Below are 19445 nucleotides of genomic sequence, written 5' to 3' on the forward strand. Positions count from 1 at the left end.
TCATTTAAATAACCAGCATCGAAAGTCAAAGAAGAAGAGTAAGAGCAAGCAGTTAGTCGGTAATTTGTCCGTCAATGTTGCAAAAATGTATAACAACAATGGCGTCTGCATTAGCACCATTAGTTTTTCTTCCACGATCACACATCTGTGCTTTGTTTGACTGAAAATAAACATGACACTCGCATCTCCCGGAAATCTGATCAAATTCAACCAATCACATGACAACTTCGAAATTCCTGAAGCGTTTCCAGTTAAGTGTACCCATATGCATCAGATGTTTAGCCAATGTTCATTGGGCTTGACGTCTGAGGCTGAGAGATCAACAGGATGCAGAGTATGTGTAAAGATATTTGGGTAACACCAAATACGTTTAGTTGTAAGGCATTTATAAGTAATTAGTTATTGATGAACTAATTACTTACAAAACATTCATAAATTATTAATAAGTGATATGCTAACACAGTGTATATTTTGTTAATACTAATACTTTACAAAACATGACTTCATTCAAAAAGGAGTAATAAATGTTAATATTTGTATGTTTTGCAGATTGAGTCATAAATCATTCACAAGTGATTAGATAATGATAAACTAATCATTTACAAATCATGACTAATGATTATTAAGAACTATGCTAATGATTTACAAATCTGTCATTATTTATCTTTAAAAAAATATTATGAAAGGATCAGACAGATCCCAAGTAAATGCTTATTAAGTTACTGTTTAATATGCTATTAATCACCTATAAATCATTGAAATGTCAACTTTGTATACACAATAAACATTTGTTAATAATAAATGATTTGTTGTCAAGTGAATCAACATGTGTAAATGATTTACAGTCATGATTTCCAGTGGATTGTGTTAAACCCTACATGTGTGGGATCTAGTGATAACGTAAACCAGTTTCACTTTCCACTGAAGATCATATCAGGTGTCCAGCGTTAAAATACTCCATGTGTCAGAGAAGACATCTGTCTATAGTCAGCCCTTACATTGCAGTACACATCACAACATTTTCAAAACCTGTTGTGTAAATGCAGAAGTCATTTACAACACTTTCTGCATCCCGTAATCTAAAGTGTAAACTACTCATTACTTGCAAATGTTTTATTCATCATTCGTAGATCTTTCTTAACTGTTACAAATGATCTGTAGGTATATACAAGGCATTTTACAACACTTTCTGCATCCCCCTAATTACTGCAACATGCTCATATTGTTGTAATTTTATAAAAGCTTGATAAAAGTATCTCCAAATCAAAAGTACAATACTTGTGCCAATGGACTTTCACCACTGTAGATCATGAATCTGAATTTATATGTTAAAGGGGTTCACTTTTGCATGTTTTTTGAACATAAATGTGTGTTGGCAGTGTGTGTACACATCTACTCTACAATAATAAAAATCCACCCAGTGGTATTTATTTAATCTGTAAAAATAAATTTCCCTTTTTCAAATCAAGACATTTTTAGTTTTTGTCGTTGTGACATAATGAATCATCCATGATCCAGCTTCACTTACAGCTTAAGTGTGTATATGTTTTTTTTTATTAATCTTTGCAATTGCCTTTCTTGCTAGTTAGCACGTTTCATGGCTAAATGCACTAAAGTAAACAATGGCTCATCACTTCACAGAGATTTAATAAAAGATTTATTAACACTATTGCTATAAATTCTATTTATAGTCTAAATAATCTAAATAATATGTATAAACGTACATTTAAATAGTTCATTAATCATTTACTTACACTAAGTAATCTTAAGATGACAACTAAATTTGTAAATATTGTAATACTTAATTTAGAAATGATAAATTGATCATTTATAAAGTAAGAAAATACAATTATTAAACACATTATAGATATGTTTAAAAATCAAGAACAAAGCATTTATAGCTGCATTAATAAACTGCTTACTACTGTCTATTAATGTAGAGATAATGATTTATAAAAGATGAATGGACTATTTACTAATGCTTGACAATGGTTCATAGTGTGTAGTTATTATAAAGTGTTACCAAGAACTCTCAGATAAATTCTTCTGATTACATTATAAAATGACACTAGTGACTTCATAAAATCATAGTGAGGTCATATGATTAGTTTTATCCTGTGAACAGAGTTCTATTTCAGTATAAATTCAGTGCAAATCACTGTTACCAAAGTCCCTTTAAGGCAAGTCATGTCACTCGGCGGCCATCTTTGAAACACCTCTCAGGCAGGCAAGTGCAGCTCCTATTTCTCCTAATTCCTAATTCTTCAAAATCAAGCTGACGATTAAATTTCATATTTTAAATCATCAAAGAAATCCGGCAAGAACTGCCTCATAAATATGGTTCCTTCTGCTCCAATAGCATTAAAAAACGCTTATTTTTCAGGCTAGATGAGCCAGTGCGCATGCAGTACTAAGCGCACGTCCTACAGTGCCAGTTGTTTCTATAGCAACGTGGACTTCTAACTGCAGCTGCACTGATGCGCTGACTTTACTAATCAACGACTGGCTTTTTCATTAAGAAGGCGGGGCTTCGCGGCCATGAGCATTGCATTTTTCCCCATTCAAAAATATACGAGTGACATGTCTTGGGTATTATATATACCTTGCTGTTACACAGGCCCGGAGCCAGGATGGCATAACTGGCATTAACTTGTACTGATTTTATCCAATGAATGCAAGATATGCATCATTGACCTAATCTCCGGTGGATTATGGCTTCAAACAGTGCAAAATAAAAAGCCACGAAACGAAAGCGATAAAAATATAAAAATCGCCTGAATTTTGTAAAAAACGATATGGAGAGAAATAGGTAAAAACCAATACAAAACAAATAATTTACAGGTTAATTAAGTTAATTTAGAAAAAAAACGTTTGGAACATTTTTTTGTTCGTTAAATATAAGTTTTTGATTTTTAAAGTAACGACCAAGCGACCGGCGGCAGACAATGAGTTGATGTTTGATCAATTACTCCCTCCCTACGCCCCTGCCCATGCCTATGTCCGGGCCTGCTGTTACCCATCACCAAGTTGATGGACTATTTTCTTCTGTATAGCACACCTTTTGTAGCTAAAGTACATTTCAGATGGTCTGATTTGTTGTTCAATTTTGATGTGTATTTTGGGATTCAAACTGTCTTGGATCATCTTGAATGTTTCATCTTTTTAGACCAACTTCCCCTCATCATAATTTTCATCATATTTCTATACTAACTTCTTCATCATTCCTTGTTATATGTATGATCTACATGTCCCTTTCTTAATTGTCAACAAGATAGCATCAGGGAGTTTTCAAGTGAAGTCACGGTCACATTAAAAAGGAAAAACCCTGTTTGTGTCCATCTGGTCTGACAACATTCTGTGCAGGTAAAAGATCAAGCTACAGTTCCTGTGAATATAAGGCATAATGTGAATAAATGACAACAGCAACTGACTATAATAAATAGATACGTATGAAAATGAAAGACACACTGTACTTGAGGGAGATTTAACTCTTGAATTAAAAGGTTGTTAAATTATAAGCTGTTTGTGTTAAGGCAATATCAATAGACGTTGAGGGGGTCATGTCCTTAATGATAAAAAAAGTTGACCTATTTACAGTTTTCAGTCCAGTGTGTTTATGGCAGCCTTCATATCATTCTCAGGTTATTGCTTTTCATTAAACCTGAAAACAGCATTTAAGCACAATTAGATGTCATTAACTCAAACCTTTATATATTTTTGTATGATACAACTTATCTACATTTTATTTAAAGAGAACATTAACCACTTCATGTCAGCATATTGCTATACTTATTTCTAAATTATTCTTTCTATATGTTGGAGCTACATGTTCCTTGCTATTGCCATTAAAAAACAAAAACAAAACATGAAGTTCTCAAACAAAGTCAGTAACATTTCAATGATAAAAACTTGTTTCTGTCTGGCCTGACAACATTCCGTTCAGCTAAATATTCAAGCTACAGTTCCTGTGAAAATGAGGCAGAATGTGAAACAACAGCCACGAAAACAACAGCTGACTATAAAAATGTATACATACTAATTGAATAAAATCTGTCTAAACATTCATTGAGATTTGAATGTTACTCATACTCGGTACTCATGTTATTTTCCTTAATATATTACTTTAACATATAAAAGAGCACCAGTCAATGTCCAAATCAAAAGTGACCAAGGAGAATGGGCCTTTATCACACTTACACGTTTCAAAAGTTTCAAATAGTAGCGTAAAAACACTTCTGCTGTAGCCTTTATTAATGACTGTGCCCATAGCACGAGATAGAAATTCAGCAGAGATACCACATTCAGTTTACAATCATTAATTGACTATTTTTGAAACCAAGGTAGATGGCTTATGATATCAGAAATATCATTATTATAAATTTAAGTATATAAGTGAGCCTATGGCTGAATATAATACTGTATCCTGCACTCCTTTGTTACTCATCAAGCACAGTTAGGAAACAGGCAAAAGTGTTTTATGCATTTACACATACACACATAACACACAGAAAAATATTGGGCCATATTAATTGTATTATTATAATTTCATAACTGAAAATATAGGTCTAAATAATACTTTATGTACCTGTTTAAAAGTTAAAAGAAGTCTCTTCTGATCAGCAAGGATGCATTTATTTGATCAAAAATAAGAACAGCAATTCTGTGAAATATTATTATGGTCTGCGTATTTAGAGGCTTGTTGTTGTGTTTAGCCACTTTGATGTGTTTGCTGTTTCTTTATTTTTACTGCCTTTTAAAAGGTAATGTATTTTTTTAACATGGGAAGGACAGCTGTTTTAAGCATGCATTTCTTGTACTGGAGGGATATTTTACTCTTGAATTACCAATCTGGACCATCTTAAATGTTTGATATGAGCAGATGATGCCACAATCTTTTTTAGACCAACTTCCCCTTGTCATTTTTATCATCATATTTCTATACTAACTTCTTCGGCATTCCTTTCTATATCTATGATCTGCATATTCCTTTTTAATTGTCAACAAGATAGCATCAGGGAGTTTTCAAGTAAAGTCACGGTCACATTAAAAAGGAAAAAACCCTGTTTGTGTCCATCTGGTCTGACAACATTCTGTGCAGGTAAAAGTTCAAGCTACAGTTCCTGTGAAAGATATGTGAATAAATGACAAAGAAAACAGAAACTGACTATAATTAATAGATACGTATGAAAATGAATGGCACACTATATTTGAGGGAGATTTAACTCTTGAATTAAAAAGGTTGTCAAATTAAGGTTATGCTGTTTGTGTTAAGGGGGGCCATGTTCTCAATGATAAAAAAAAAGGTAAACTTTTTTTTTGTAGTTTTCCCACTCATTTTGTTTTTAATTGTAAGGTTCATATACTTAAGTTTGGTCACTTACAATGCACTCATTTGTGCTGGATTGCTTTGTCTGCTGTTTTCTTAATGACCACCCTGCTGGTTTTAGCTTCACTTGAATGAGACGAGACAGATACTGCGGTCAAGTGAAAGTGACATCTCGGCTAGTATCGATAGTTCGGGAAATTAGTATTGGTATCGTTCAGATATTTCAGTATTGATATTTATCGAAATATCAATATTTTTGACAACACTAGTGTGGACTAATTAAATAAATGCCACTTTATTTTTTATTTTTTATTTTTTGTATTTTTGTCCGTAACAGGGTGGTACAAGAAAGGTTCCCTTGCCTGAAAAAAAAAGGATAGTATTAATATTAAGGAGTTTGTGCCTGAGGTGGGAAAAAATGTTTTTTGGAGGGTTAACTTGTCTCTTAAGTTGTAGTCTTTTTTATAGAAAGTTTGTTCTTAATGAATTTTTTTGAAAATTGCAATGTGGAAATGGCACCTGTTTCGTTGAATGACTCATATCTTGTGTGTCAGGATTATGTCTCTGTTCTGTTCTGTTTCCCCAGTGTTTTTCCCCCTCTGTTTCCTAGTCATATGGTTTAGTCCTTGTCTTCCCCTAGGGTTTAGTTCCATTTGGTTTGATCATGCGCATGTCTGTATTTCCCCCGTCATCTTGTTATCTGGTTGGTAGCCACGCCCTGTTTGTTGTGTATATTAGTCTGTGTCAGTTCACACCCCAGTGTCCGTCAATAACGTTACATGTTCTCTGTTCATTATCCTGTTTTTTTTTTTTTTTGTATATTCAGTGTTTTATTTAATAAACTTTATATTTCATTTACTCCGGTTCTCCTTCTCTATCTCCACTCCTCAACCGGCCAGACTGTGGCTGCGTTCGAAATCGCCTACTTCTCTACTAAATAGTAAAGCAGTAGGCAAGCGAATAAGTATGTCCGAATCCTTAGTATTTATAAAAGAGTAGGCGAGAATTAGTAGGCGAATACACTAATTCTCGCGAGATTCGGGCGTATGTCTACTTAAAGTGCGTCCGAATATGCCTACTTATACTATGTGATGTTTTCTGAACAAATTTAGGGAGGAGCTCGCTCAGATAATTAACACGGCTGGTTCACCATCAGCAATCATTCTCCTTATCCAATCAACCCAGGAAATCCCTATAAATATCACAACATTCCTACCTTCACTATCTCTTGTTTCATTAACACTTTGGCACATCCAACCACCGAGAACATGTCCGAGATCACCTTTTATCCAGAGGATAACGCTTTTGAAGCGGCACGAGATCCCGTAGCAACCCTAGCCGCAACTCAAGCCACCACCGCCCCGCAGGATCCTACAACCGAGCCCGCGGCTGCACCACGGGGCCGCAGGCCTTCTCGCCACGCCATCACCGGCACCTTCCCCGGCGTCTTCCGACGCCTCAGCCTTCTCATCCGCTCCAGCAACAGCGAAATGGTCCGTGGCAGGTCTGCGGGAAGCACTCGCCAGCCCCAGCGCAAACATCCCGCGCCGATCTACCAAAGCGAACGCCAGCCCGCCGCTCACGGCTTCGATCACAACCCAGCAGCTTCTTCAAGCCGCCGCGGTAGCGTGAGTTACCGCCGCAGTCTGCAAAAGTCCCATTCACAGCCCATGCCTCAGCACACTCCCCTTTCCTTCCCATGGCCGGCAGCGCCGCCATCCAAAACCAACGCGAACAAACATCCCTCCACTTATTGCGCAAGCCCCAGCGCCCGCCATTCCTCCCCCCCCCCCCCCCCCTCTTTCGTCCATTACAGGGATAAGCCTTTTTCACAAAAATCGGAAATTACGTCAGCGCAGGGTAAAGTCAGTTCCGCTACAGGTCTGCGCCTATTATATTAATATGCTCTTGTCTCAAATAATGTTTCTTACCTTTTCTGTTTTGTCTGCTTTCCAAGTTGTTGTTATAATTTCAACAAAGAAACAACAATTTACTTGTTTGTAATTTATATGGGCACTCAGACCGCTACTTATCAATATAATAAGCTCAACATAGCGCCAGCTCCAGTTTCTGTTTTCTATCTCCGGTATATTTAAGCGTATTTTCTCAATTTACTCAGTAATTTCCCTCGAATCACTACATGATGGTAAATTATGACAGCATTTGACAGCATTTATATCCAAATGCACATTTCCCCAAGAATAAATTAAATGATTCTGAGTCCGGATGATGCATAAACTCAATACAACAACGTAATCCAGATCCAAAAGGAATAAAGCCATTAATCGGAGTCATCTCTTGTTTAGTGAAGAGTCATAATGCACAGCCAGCACCAAATAGACAAAATGGCAAAACTCAAAACTGTGCTGTATTATAAGTGCTAACAGACATAATTAAATAAAGTATTTGTGATGACCAGAAGCTGACACAAAGTTTTTGAAGAAATGTTTGCTATTTTTTAGAGCAAACACCGGTATATATCGTAGTATCATAGTATCTATTTTGTAAAAATAGACTTTGATTCCCGAACTTACGCTTGTTAAGTACGGCCGCTGCTGTCACCGAAAAAACTCTTACCCTGCGAGCGCCAATCCGGAAGTCAGAAACACGGAAGTGTGAAAAAGGCTAATTATGTCTAGCGTGATTTCGAATCATTTTTACCGACTCGGATCTTTGTGGCTCGTTCAGCAAATGAACGAATCCTTTTTCGAGTCATTTCATTCATTCGTTGATTTTACAAAAACTAAAGTCACTGTGCTTGGCTGGCCAAAGTCGACATTGCCTCTACCCCAAAGTCATGCCCATCCACCAAGATTTTCGTCACCTATTCAGTGTCTGCTGGCAGAATAATATTACTTCACTGCCTCACTTCGGCTGCAGAAGCAGCCCTTAATTTTTCAACATGTTATCAGAGGCAATTTGCTGGATCCTTTCCAACAATCATGACATACAGTTTCCGGTTCATATCCTAAACGACTTTCTGATCATATTGCCCCCCGACTCCTCCCCAGCCGCACATTTTTGACTACCCAAAAGCCTTTCAGCAGACCCAAAGAGAGAATCGATAGAACGATTCTGGGGACTTCCTCACTCTTAACTAATCCAACCGTTCCAAGCGCAAGCTTTTAGGCCATTTAAATTTCACAATGCACATCATCCCTCAAGGCCGCCCCCCTTCATCTTCCATCTACCCTTTCTCACATCCTCCGCCCACGCCCTAGAGAACCGAATATCCCTAACCGACCCATGCCGCAACTAACTCAGTCTGTGGATATCCTTCCTTAAACAATGGAACGGATAATCCTTATATAAAAAACCTGATTTCTTCCCCAACTGTTATCCAACTGCTTACAGATGTCACCCCCTCCATCGGTTTCGGAGGTGTTTTCCAAGACCGCTGGTTCGCATCCACATAACCCCCCCCCCCCCCAGCTGCCAGATTTCCGCATCAGCTATCATCCTCAGCGCTATTTTGAGCTATACCCTTCAGTCATTGCAGCTTCCCTACAGGGTAAAGAATGGCCCGTCACTAGCATCCTTGTCTATTGCGACAACGAAGCTACCGTGCACCGCGTCAACAAAGGCCGCTCCCATTCCCCCACTCTAATGCCTTTTGGATTTCGGCTTGCGACAATTCATTATGACCGCAAAACACATTCCTGGGTCTAGAAATCAATAGTTAACTCTCTTCTGCTTTTTTCCTTCCAGAAATTCAAATCCTTGGCGCCGGAGGCGGACCCACTCCTGACCCCAGTACCTCCCTATTCAGAGCTGATATTCCCATAAACCACCCCCTGAGACCCCTCCTCGAAGCTTCCCTCAATTCCATTCTCCAAGCCGTTTCCCCCAGAACCCTCCAGTCCTACCTAACAGAAGCATCTTCCCAGCACCGCAGTGCCAGCTCCCGCAGGAGCCCCACCCCCCTTCTCTGCCGCAGCAGAGCCCGCTTCCGCAGAAGCATCTTCCCAGCACCGCAGTGCCAGCTCCCGCAGGAGCCCCACCCCCCTTCTCTGCCGCAGCAGAGCCCGCTTCCGCAGAAGCATCTTCCCAGCACCGCAGTGCCAGCTCCCGCAGGAGCCCCACCCCCCTTCTCTGCCGCAGCAGAGCCCGCTTCCGCAGAAGCATCTTCCCCGCACCGCAGTGCCAGCTCCCGCAGGAGCCCCCCCCCCTTTTCTCTGCCGCAGCAGAGCCCGCTTCCGCAGAAGCATCTTCCCTGCACCGCAGTGCCAGCTCCCGCAGGAGCCTCACCCCCTTCTCTGCCGCAGCAGAGCCCGCTTCCGCAGAAGCATCTTCCCCGCACCGCAGTGCCAGCTCCCGCAGGAGCCTCACCCCCTTCTCTGCCGCAGCAGAGCCCGCTTCCGCAGAAGCATCTTCCCCGCACCGCAGTGCCAGCTCCCGCAGGAGCCTCACCCCCCTTCTCTGCCGCAGCAGAGCCCGCTTCCGCAGAAGCACCCCTTCCCAGCACCGCAGTGCCAGCTCCCGCAGGAGCCCCCCCCCCTTTTTTCTCTGCCGCAGCAGAGCCCGCTTCCGCAGAAGCATCTTCTCAGCACCACAGTGCCAGCTCCCGCAGGAGCCCTAGCCCCCCCTTCCCCCGCCCACCCATCCCATTTTCCCCACACTGCCGCAGCAGCGTTCACTCCCGCCGGGGAACACACTTACAACCCTTCTCTGCCGCAGCAGAGACCACTACCCTCCTCCATAGGAGTTTTTTCCATTTTCCCCCAATAGCGCTGGCAGCCGCTCCTCCCGTACATCAATTTACGCATCAACACTCACTACGAGCGTCCAGCATCCCTTAAGTCCTAAGCTTTTTGGGGAGCTATTCGGCTGCTGTCCTGCGATTAATTACTTGCTCTTTGGGGAGCGTTTATAGGGTTCGGGCCATTGCTGAGCTCGGACCCCTCCCCCTGGGCGGGGGAGAGCCCCGGGCTCGGGAATGGCTACCGAGCTCGAGGCCCTCTCCCGGACAGCACGCCAAATACGCTCAACCTTTCACTCAGTTCATTATCTGTAAGAGGGAACTCGTTAAGTGATGTTTTCTGAACAAATTTAGGGAGGAGCTCGCTCAGATAATTAACACGGCTGGTTCACCATCAGCAATCATTCTCCTTATCCAATCAACCCAGGAAATCCCTATAAATATCACAACATTCCTACCTTCACTATCTCTTGTTTCATTAAAGCCCCTCCTCCACCCCGTCTCCTCACCTTTTGCCCAAAGGGGGGAGCGCTTATAGGGTTCGGGCCAGTGCTGAGCTCGGACCCCTCCCCCTGGGCGGGGGAGAGCCCCGGGCTCGGGAATGGCTACCGAGCTCGAGGCCCTCTCCCGGACAGCACGCCAAATACGCTCAACCTTTCACTCAGTTCATTATCTGTAAGAGGGAACTCGTTAAATAGTAGGAAAAAAAGAGTACGTGAAGAAAGGAGTACGTCCGAAACCTCAGTATTCACAAAAGACTAGGCGAGAAATCCCCGGATGTCCTACTGATTCAGCACAGATTCTGAAGCCTTCATCGGTGGATACTTTTCAATCCCAGGAGTCCACAGGAGGCCAAAACGTCATCATCGAACGTGATCGAGAACCACAACGAGGGTGTTTACAAATGTGAGTATTACAACCAAAACACGGTTCCCTGTCTTAAAAATCATATTTCCTGAGCTACTTTATCGTAAACTGTTGATTTGCATAAGGTGCCAAGGTGTTTTATAATATATTTGTGATTTCATTGTTAAAACATGTTTTATGACGTATAGCGAACATTAAGGTTCAGGTAGCAGCACACGCACGTCTTCAAAAGCGGATTTACATAAAACATATACATTTTAAAGACGTTTAATAAATGTCTATTTAACAAATGACAGGAAAATGTTCTAGACTAGAGCACCACACAACACGAAACATCTGAGTGAGTGATGGACGTTATGTGAGAGTTCACTGTCAATTCTTTACATTAATGTAAGTAATGTAAATAAACACATGTACATATAGTACATGTACATATAGTACATTTCAAACAGAGCTATAACAGAACTTTTCTGATTCTTGATTTATGTGCATTTGTTGCAGATCTTTTGTGGTGGAGCAGGACCTGAAAGGAAAGGTGACAGCAGCATTTGTGGAGAAAAGTAAAATCCAAAACTTAATATAAAGATTGATCATTTTGTAACTTCCAGTACAGAGATCTAATGACATTGTGCTGTTAAAATGACAGCTTTTGTATTATATTTGTGCATCTTTGTATGATCTGAAATGTCTGCAGACTGGTGTGTGCAATGAAAAAGGAGAAATCCACAGCAGCATCCTGGAAATTAGACCCTCCATCACTGGACCAGATGTTGTCCAGATGTCTCTTCATCCTCAGCAGAAAAAGACTAAATAATAAATGTATAAATAATAAATTTAAATAAAACTTACTAATTTAATCAAATAGTTACTAATTTATTCATGTTTCCTGATGTTGTCAGTAAATAAAATATAACATTTTCGTAAGCGTATGCATTCATTCATTACTTCATTGAAAAAAACAACAACATTATGCTTGTTTAACTAAAAATATCATTAATTATTAGTCAGCATTTATCATTATTATTGTTGGTAAGTGTTGGAGTGGACTAGCAATGCATTCTAAAGTTATTTTAATTTCTAAATAGTAATACTTAAAATTTTCGAGTGTAAAATCAACAGTCTTCTCCAAAGGTAAGATCTTTGAACAACTGATCGACGTCTCTTTTGTGCAGATGTTGCAAACATGGAGGAAAGCGTACTAGGTAGGGTTGTCGTGTTACTGATGCCATGAGGGGTCGCTGTCGCTCTAATTTTTGTATTATTATTACTGCAGAATTTATAATTCCATACAAACTGAGGGAAAGACTTAAGTATCTTTAACAAAGAACAATCATGACAGAAAACATAACTATAAAAGGTTTGCGTACATAGTACAAGATTAGATACAGAAAAAATATTAAATATATTTGAATATTCATAAAATCGCAATGAATTAAAAATTGCATTTGTTTTTGTTATTTATTTATTATTATTTTAAGTTTCAGGGATGAAAGGACAGAGAAATTCAGCAAGAAAAAGGAAAACAAATCTAAGCTAGTTTTGCACAATTTTGCCCATTAACATATTCAAGACAACAAATTTGGGGATTTTAGTCATTTTAGTATTGTTGAAAAAATATAAAAACTTCAATCAATCCAAAATAAGCAAATTTCATCAACATCAAAATGTTTAAAGATAGATGAATTAAATCCGTCCCTCATATCTTTTTTTTTTTTAATCCTTTATTCAACAATTGCACAATTTACAGGAATGTCAATCTTCATTATAAAAATAACAAATTGTGCATTTTCCAAATATTGCAGGTGTTTTAACAAAAATAAAATATAGACAAGACACATATCATCACATTTTGCCAGGGGAAGTACGGGGTTACAAAAATATATCAAAGTGTTTACAAACATTCACAGTTTTTGTTGCCTTTTGATTAAGAGAATGCTTAATCGAGTTGACATATTGCTTGACCTCATTGTTAAAAGCAATAAAAGATGTTTTGGAATGCGCAAACTTACATTTATGAATGTAATATTTTGCCAAAAGAATAATGAGATTAATAATGAAAGTTTCATTAGGCATAGTCTTAGTTCTGTTGAGGTCATAAAGGCCAAAAAGAACATCATTCCAAAATAACTTGAAATCTTTCTCAATTTTTTCAGCAATAAAAATACAAATGTCAGACCAGAAACTTTGGACAAAGGGGCAGTGCCAAAACAGATGGGTCACTGTTTCAATACTCACAAAACAAAAAGTGAACATTACATCAATGTCTTTTTTAATTTTTTTAACAATATGATCATTAGATGGGTAAAACTTATGAATTATTTTAAATGATATTTCTCTAATTTTATTACACGGCTCTTTGGAATGCTTGATTCTGATTGGTCAGTTGAGACATTAGGTTCGTTCTTTTCAAATAATCACCGCTCCAAAGTAATAACGCATAGCAGGTACTACTTGTATGTTTAAAATCCCTCCGTGCCAACAAAGATTACCGTTTGGCGCCATCTTGTGACAAACACTGGACAACCACAATTAACAATGGAAAATTTCGACATTAATCTATTTAAATTGTCTTACTAACGTACATAGTTTGAATGTTAGTCACGTGGTACTATATCGTTTCGCGGAAGGATAAAAATGTTAATTTAAAACAAATATGCCAATAAAAGGTTTCAAATTCATATTCATGTCCAGTTTTTTTCCTTATGTGGCAATTAGCCGTGTAATAAGCGGGATAATGTACAGGCAGCCGGTAGTTATCGCAGAAATAAGCCCCTTCAGTGTGATACAAGACCCTCCGCTTCGCGTCGGGTCCTGATCACACTGTCGGGGCTTATTTCTGCGATAACTACCGGCTGCCTGTACATTATCCCTTACTTATTAGTCAGCAGGTATCGGCTGGGTAAGAGCCAGACCTTCTTCCAGTCAATGTTTTGCACAAATTTATTCCAGTATGGAACCACATATGGGACTGTGATAATATCTGTTTTGAACAAGGATCTAATTAGTTTATTGTTCTTTCCATTGTTACAGGAAAAACAAATCTTACCAACTAAAGTGTCAGTCAATGATAACAAGGTTAGTTGTTGTGTGTCCAATCTTGGTTGAGCTCTAAATAACATGCAGACACCAGAAGAAATTGCTCCAAAAACTTTGGCATATCTCCAGGAGACACAGGAATTTTGTATTCTTCTAGAAACTCAGTATAAGAGTAAAGATAACCAGCCCTGTTAAATAATTGGTCAACAAAAATAATGTTATTATTAAACCAGTAATCAATAAATAAAGATTTGTGTTTAAACAGTATGTCTTTGTTGTTCCATATGTAATATTTGTTGGGCGAGAAGTTATGCTTGAAAATAAGAGACCATGAAAGGAAGGCCTGGCGGTGAAAAGATGACATTTTTATCGGGACTTTATCAATATTGTAATTACAGGTTAAGAAAAAGCTCAAGCCACCCAGTTTTGACAGAATATGACAGGGTATGACATTCCAAATAGAATTAGGGTTTTTAAAGAAATGTTTTAACCAATTTACTTTAAAAGTATTATTAAGAGTACAGAAATCAATAAAGTTTAATCCACCCTTTTCATAGTCATTTGTTAGAACAGACTTCTTCACATGATGAGTTCTATTTTTCCATAAGAAGTTAAAGAGTAGCTTGTCAATCTCAGTAATATGTTTTTTGTCAACATACAGAGATAGAGCTGGATATGTTAACCGTGAGAAACCTTCTGCCTTAGACAGTAGGGTTCTGCCTCTGAGGGAGAGATCCCGTAACAGCCATTGGTTCAGCTTTTTTTTTTTTTTGTTCTTTGAATAATAGGGTTGAAGTTCAATGAAGTCCTTTTCTGTTGGTCCTTGGTAATTGTGATACCTAAGTGAACAAGTTCATTTTTGACTGGAATACTACGAATAGAAGATTTCATGCAGTCCTTAATGGACATGATTTCACACTTATTGATATTCAGCCTTAAGCCAGAGGCCATGGAAAATTTTTCTATAGAATTTATTGCAACAGAGACTTGATTTTCATCTCTAAGAAAGAGAGTGGTATCGTGCGCCAGTTGAGATATAATAAGCTCTCTACCTAATATATTGATACCGTTTATTTCACTTGATTTAATATAATCAGATAAAAGCTGGGCTACCAATAGAAAGAGGTAAGGCGATGCCGGGCACCCTTGTCGGATGCCTCTAGAGACATTGAATCTGGGAGACATACCACCTGTTAGTTTAATTGAGATATTACTAGTGATGTTTCATTAACAAATTTCAGGAGGAGCTCGCGCAGATAATTAACACGGCCAATTCATCATCAGCAATCACTACCTAACCAGCCACTCTCCCTATCCAATTACTACAGTTCCTTTAAATAACCAAGCAGTCCTACCTTCAGCTATCTCTGATTCCAGCATCCCTCCCACCCCCCCTTTTTTCTTTTTCTCCTGCAGAAAAGGGGGGAGCGCTATTGGGTTCGGGCCAAAGGCCGAGCTCGGACCCCTCTCCCTGGGCAGGGGGGGTGCCCTGGGCTCGGGAATGACTACCGAGCTCGGAGCCCTCTCCCGGACAGCATGCCAAACACGCTTAACTTTACGCTGTTTATTATATGCAAAAGCGAACTAGTGAATTGTTATATAGACTTTTAATAGCTGAGGAAAAAAAACACCAAAACCGAATTTTTTAAGGGACTGTAAAATGAATGGATGTTCAACGGTGTCAAATGCTTTGTAGAAATCTACAAACAGCATGAGCCCACCCTCCTCTACCATTTCTGGGTAATCTAGAATATCTAAAATGAGCCTAATGTTATTTCCTATATGCCTTTTGTTCATGAAGCCTGATTGTGTTTCTTCTATGATGGAGTCCAGAACAGACCGTAATCTTCTAGCCAATAAGAGAGCTAAGATTTTATAATCGTTGTTTAGTAAACAAATTGGGCGCCAATTATCTAAAAATAATTTGTCCTTGTTTGGTTTAGGAATTATCAGACGCAGTTGGGCTAAAATGAGGGCTATACAATTCTTTATAGAATTTTGAACAAAACTCTGATATTTTACAATGATCTTCAGTGATAGCTCCATTAATATTCAACTTACTGATACTGTTGTTGGTGGAACGATATTTCTCTAGACTAAAGAAGTAATGAGAGTTTTGTTCGCCTTCTTCTAACCACTTAGAGCGAGACCTGATAAAGGCACCCTTTGCTTTTTGCCGATACATTTCATCAAGTTTGATTTGTGAGTAAGATAGCTCTTCTTTTTCCTCCTTTGTTAGAGAGTCAAAATCTCTGCAGGATAATTTTGTTATATTAGAGACAATCTTTAACTCCTCCGCTTTCCTGGCTTTGACTGTTTCAGCACCAAACTTTCTTAAATATTTTCCTATCTCATATTTAAGCAGTTCCCAGTTGAGCCCAAAACAGTTTTCTTTATTTGCTTTAGACCAATAAAGTGAAATCATATATCCTTAATCTTATGTTGGACTACCCTATTTTGCAGTACAGAACAGTTGAGCTTCCAATAGCTTGAGCGTGTGGCAAGTGTAGAACCAGCTGAGATATTAAAAGATATGCATATGGCTTTATGATCAGTTAAGGGAGTAGGGCAGATGCTAACGTCAATATAATCCTTGTTTAAACTGTCAGATATAAGCCAATAATCCAGTCGTGATTGCCTAGAGCCTGATTTATTGCTCCAGATATACAGTCTGCTATTAAGATTCTTCTCTCTCCATATATCTACCAGTTTAAATCTTATAAAGTCAGTAAAGTACATGTCTGAACTGTTATGCTGAGAAGGTGGACATTAATCTATAGAACCATCTAGAACAATGTTAAAATCACCTACAATATAAACGCATTTGGGAATCTAACCAGCCAACCTGGAAAAATGTTTTCAATTGACAACAGAAGGTTCACATTTTCTTTCTTGGTATTGTACCATAAATATTAGAAACTAAGTAGGTTGAGTAATTGTGTTCAATAACTTGGCAAATAAAGTGACCGTCTGGGTCACATTGTGTGGTCTAGACACTTCCATTAAACCTGTTATTTAAAGAGGCTACCCCAGCTGAACGCTCTGTTCCGTGGGAGAGCCATATAGTATTTCCCCATTGAGATCTCCAAAAGTTAGAATTGTCCTCATTAGAGTGAGATTCTTGAAAATATACAAAGTCTGATTTGAATTGTTTTGCAAACAAAAATAATGCTTTTCTCTTAACACTATTACGGAGAGCCCTGGCATTTAGTGAGACAATTGACAACATTAATAAAAACAAAAAATAAAATAAGAAATATGAAAGATAAAGAACCCAAACTTAGATAAGCCTTGGTTAAATACTACTAGTGTAGATAATACCTACTCATTGAGTAGGCGATTTCGGTCGCAGCCACAGACATGTGTACACATGTAAAGATTATGCAAATATGAAAGCAAGTCTGTATTGCTACAGTTGCCGCTAGCTAGCCTCCCAACCATCGAAGGTAGTTACAGAATGAAAATTGATTATCAATAACTGCAAGTGCATTAACATTACTAGTAGTGTTGCTTTCGTCAACGAAAATTATGACTAAATATGGTCGTCAACGAACCTTTATCACATGACGAAAACGAGACGAAACGAAACGAAAATGCTGGTCATGTGACGATGACTATAACAAAATGTATAATGCAATATCGGTGACGAATAAAAACGAGACTAAATGTGGTTTACAAAATAAAAACTATGCTAAAATGTCTCTTCATTTTCGGCGACGAAAACGAGACGAAACGAAATGTTATAACGTTAGATTGATGTGCGCATGCCCAGTAGCCAGAGCCTTATCCCTTCTAGCCTAAACCACAGGCGACGTCACTTTCTCAAGCCACACTCGCGGCTACAAACAAAGTTAGGTTTGACACAGAGAAAGGTTCGTCTTTGGGAGAAAAAGAAGAAACGACTCATACATTTTTTCATACTTTTTAGTAGTGATGGGAAAATTAAGCTTTCCAGCGCCAAAGCGTTCCCCTCAACTGGATCTAAAAAGCTTCATTACTCGAAGCTTTTCAACACGTTGTACACTAATGACATCTTGTGGTCAAAGGTGGAAAAAGTTTCTTTTGCGTCCCAGATGTCAAAGCGATTTTTGGACAGTTTCATAAAATGAATCAATGTGTGCTACGAAAACCATAAGAAATATTTTACTTACACAAATTAATTAATTGGTAAATAAACTTATAAAAGTACAACCATGATTTGTGCAGCCATAGAGGATCAAATAAATTAAGGATATTGTTAAATTGACTAATATTATTAGAAGTGCTTTTGAAGCGGGAATTACTAGAAAATGAACATGCACAAAACTACACGTACATATTTATTCGTATTATGATTTATTCTTAATAAAGAAGTGAATGACACTTGAATCCTGTGCAAGGGTTCGTGTTATTTGAATCAGAATACGAAGCAGTCAGTATTTATTTTATTTCAATTTATGTGTGTGTACTTCTAACATGTTTGGTAGGTAAAATAAATGTTGTAATTTCAAATTAGAGCATCTTCCATGTCTGCAATGGATGTATTCTTGAGCTTATAAGGTAAGGTTGAAATGGGTTTGGCTAAAAGAAAACATTGGTTTCGTCTATACTTCTACTTCTACTATTTTGACTGGGTTAAATAAAATTGCATTACTAAAAATAGACTAAAATACAATTTTCATTGACAAAAAATTGACTAAATGTTATCAGTTTTCGTCGACTAAAACTAGACTAAAATGTCATCAGTTTTCGTCGACTAAAACTAGACGAAAATAGTCATGGGTAATTCTGACTAAAATAAGACTAAAATGCTCAGACTTTTAGTTGACTAAAACTTGACTAGACTAAAAAGAATATGAACGTGACTAAAACTAATAAAAACTAAAATGACAGCTTCACACAAAGACTAGACTAAAACTAAAATTAAAATCGGCTGCCAAAAACAACACTAGTTTGCAATGTTAATCTGCACTGTCCTCTGGTGGTGAGACTGTGGAGCTGCAGCTTCAGATATTACAGAAGAGAAGACATCATACTGCACTTAGATTTACCGTTTATTCACTTATGAAGATACTGAGTCTGTCATAATGTTAAATTCTTACTCATAGCCATATATCTGTGGAGTTTAGAAATATGACTACATATAGTACGTATTGTGTAAGCAAGTGATTTTGGTCACACTTTAGTTTAGCCAATTTTCACTATTATCTAACTATTAACAAAGACTTCCAACTTCTTTACTGTTTATTTATAGTTAGTAATGTAGTTATTGAGTTTAGATATAGGGTAGGATTAAGGGATCTAGAATGCAGTCATACAGAATAAGATTTCTAATGGACAATTGCAGACTGTTGCACGTATAAAAGTGTATCACAGATTTAATCCGAGCTTGAGGTGATTTGACCGAATTCTAATGAGTATCCCGATATTGACACTTTTACTGTCATTATATTGTTTACTGTTTGAATTTATCCTTAAAGTTGATTCATATCTGGATTAGAGATCTCAGTTGTTTATGAGGATAAAGTTATAATGATT

General features: G+C 38.1%; 1 protein-coding gene across 1 annotated transcript in view; it reads right to left on the bottom strand.

Annotated features, from left to right (window-relative positions):
- The window catches only part of LOC141290255 (interferon-induced very large GTPase 1-like), a 453394-nt gene that overhangs the window by 412509 nt on the left and 21440 nt on the right, over nt 1-19445 (bottom strand). The gene's annotated exons all lie outside the window — the stretch shown is intronic.

This window comes from Garra rufa, chromosome 1 (genome assembly GCF_049309525.1).
Source record: "Garra rufa chromosome 1, GarRuf1.0, whole genome shotgun sequence".
NCBI lineage: Eukaryota > Metazoa > Chordata > Actinopteri > Cypriniformes > Cyprinidae > Garra > Garra rufa.